Source organism: Triticum dicoccoides, chromosome 4A (assembly GCF_002162155.2).
Source record: "Triticum dicoccoides isolate Atlit2015 ecotype Zavitan chromosome 4A, WEW_v2.0, whole genome shotgun sequence".
NCBI lineage: Eukaryota > Viridiplantae > Streptophyta > Magnoliopsida > Poales > Poaceae > Triticum > Triticum dicoccoides.
In genome coordinates this window covers 143,371,962-143,375,060 of record NC_041386.1, presented here as the reverse complement: position 1 = coordinate 143,375,060, position 3,099 = coordinate 143,371,962, and positions in this window count along the sequence as shown.

The window sequence follows — 3,099 nt, the reverse complement described above, 5'->3', positions numbered from 1 at the left end:
GACACCGCCGCCCCGCCCCTAGCCGGCGACGCCGCCGCCGCCCCGCCCCAAGCCGGCGACACCACAGGAGCCCGCCCCAACTGACGACGCGCCGCACCACCTGACAGAGCACCTCGAGATCGCCGGATCCGACGATGATCCTTCACCACCGTCCACTCTCTGAGACTCCGACGACCACCAACTCACGCGCGGATTGGGTGCTATGCTGCAAATGGAGGAGACGTCGAACTTCAGATGGTGGAGGCCACGACCTGCAGCCAGCCGCGCGTAACCGCTGTCCCATGCCATGGATCGAGCAGCCGCCATCCCCAGCGGGTCCGGACGGCCACTCTAGAGCCATCCCCTCGGGTCTGCACTACCTTCGCCAACCCCCGCCACTCACCGCCCGACGCGCCGCTGCCCAGACGGATCCATGCCGCTCCTCCCCCTCCTAGCTCATACCACCGGCGGTGGTAGGCGCTGTCCCATCACCTCTTCAGCACCCAACACGGTGTGGCCATTGTTCCCAGCTCGATCATTGTCTCTGTTCGATATCTTTGCAATACCAGAGTTCAGAGTGACTGTTTGTTTAGTTTGCATGGAAGGTGCTCGTCTAAATGTCTGTGAGCATACTTTTTCATTCCTAAGCAAAATACTACTCCATGCAAAGATACATTAAGTTAAACTGTCAGATGTTCCTGATAGTTGTTACTCTGAACGTGCATGGTTAACTGATGTGAAACTTTTGGTTTTGGGAATTGTGATCTTCTGTTTGTTTTTATTTGTGGTCAATTCTAGTTTTATGTTATATACAAATTAGACGGCACCGCGTTCACATACATATGAATAAGAGAAGTGTACAAAGATACATTAAGTTAAACTGTCAGATGTTCAGAGGTGAAAAAGAAGGGAAGAAAGTCAAAAACAAAACAATAGAAGTTCAACTTGAGAGACCTCGCTCGTCTGAAAAAAGTAGTTTAGGGTGAGTTCCAGGAGAGCAGCATCCGCACTACTAATGATGCGGTCTAGTGAAGAAGCAAAATTAAGCAGAATGTTCAGAGATCCCACTCCTAAAAGTTTAGAAGAAAAGAGGGACAAAGTTCTTTGTTCGGTGATGTGTGGTGAGTGGATAGGGAAACAGAAATGAAGTTGTGGTGGAGAAAAAGGCCACCTCTTCTCACGTGGCACTCTGCTTCTCAATTATGTAATTATTAATGTAACTTATGAAGAAGAATATTCTTCTATATAGAACAAGGCTATGTTGCAAAAAGAAAAACGTGCACGCATTAGTGCATGTTGTTTATTTTGGACTCCAGTACAACCTTGATCAAAATGGAATTTTTTCCTCCTTTTATTTTGAAATGAAGCTTCTTTGGGTGATGATCTACTAGCAGAAAAAAAGTAACAACTATAGTTTTGAAAACGGCATACAAAAAAGGGGGGAAATGCTAACGTACCACTGAAAACTAATGCTACAAAACCAGGGGGTTAGCGTTCTAGTGTTTTTCAATCACTTTCTTTCCGTACTTCACTTGGGAAAACACGTGAGAACTTTGAATATAGAAAAAACAGAAGTTCACATAAAGTAAAAGGTTAATCCAATTAGAAAACTTAAAATGTGGTGACCTTTATATTCTTGATTTTTTTATATATGTCAAAATTTCATGGTTTCTAAAAAAACTAGAAGTTCAAAGTAAAGTAGGAGCGGTTCAATTTTAATTACAAAACTGAAAAATCCTCGTTACTAAAGAATACAACCAAGAAGTTTAACTTAAAATAACAAAGAAATTCAAAAAAAACTTAAAAGACGAATTTTTCTCATTTAAAAAACCCTAGAAGTTCAAATTTAAATAAGAAAAAAGTTTGATGTTTATTACAAACCAAGAATTTCAAATTTCAAAAATAGAGTAGTTCAAAAAAGTTTATATAAAATGGATATTCCCCGTATCTAAAAAAACCTAGAAGTTCAAATTAAAATAACGGTGTACTTCAAAGTTAAAAAATCCAAAATTTTGTTTTTTCAAAATAAAGAAAGTCCTGGAAGTTTAATTTAGAATAACAGAGCATTTGATTTTCACTGTTACAAAAAACCCAAGAAGTTTAGATTTTAAAAACTAAGAAGTTCGATTTAAAAAGATCAAATTTTCCTTGCTACTAAACAAAATAAAATTGAGAAGTTCAAAATAAAATAACAGAGTGGTTTGATGTATACGAAAAAACTCAAATTATTTATGTTTCTAGGAAAAATAAAAGTATGAAGTTCAATTTAAAAAAAAATAGTTTGATACTTATTTGAATTCAAATTCATAAAACAAAGAAGTTCGAAGTATATAAAAAACTCAGATTTTTGCTCGTTACTAAAGAATAAAATGAGGAAGCTCAAATTAAAAAAGGAAAAACACAAAAATGGTTAAAAAAGAAATTTTCAATCGAACTACACGGAGCCCGCGCACCGTCGCCCCTGACCCCACGCGACGCCGCCGCCACCACACACCCCAGCTCGTCGGCGCCGCCTCAGACCCCGTGCGTCGCCGTTTCCGCCAACCCTCCCATCGCCGTGCCCGCCACATCCAGCACGCCGCCGCCGCAACTGCCACCCCAGTGACCGCCTGCACGCATGGATCCGGCAAGATCCCGGTCCTTACAGGCTAGGGATGACCTCTGTGGGCGTTGTGGTTGCCGCGGACTGCGCCAACCGTCGTCGTGGACTGCTCCTCTCTCTCTCTCGCCATCCACCGTGCCTACCTGCACCTCGAGGAGGGCTCGACCTACAGCAAGATGAGGGCATGACCTGCTGCTTGGTGGCCACATCCGGCAGAGAGAAAAAAGGCGGTTTGGTGACAGATCTTGCACGCGGCCCTCCGGCCAGAGGGCTGCCGAGCTGCTGGGTCGCCAGCTACCACTACCAGCAGGTTGCCTTTGCCATCTCCTGTATAGAACACTAACACCGAGACTCTCAGCCCCTCTGCCTCCTCAAGTGTTTGTTTCTAGAAAAACTTTGGTCACCGTCCTGTTCCTCCCGACCCCCCTCTTCCCCCGCAGTGACAAAGCTTCTCCCAGCAGCTAGCTGCTGTCCGTGGCGTCCTCTCAGGCACCGTCAAACTGTTGTTCATGCGCTGC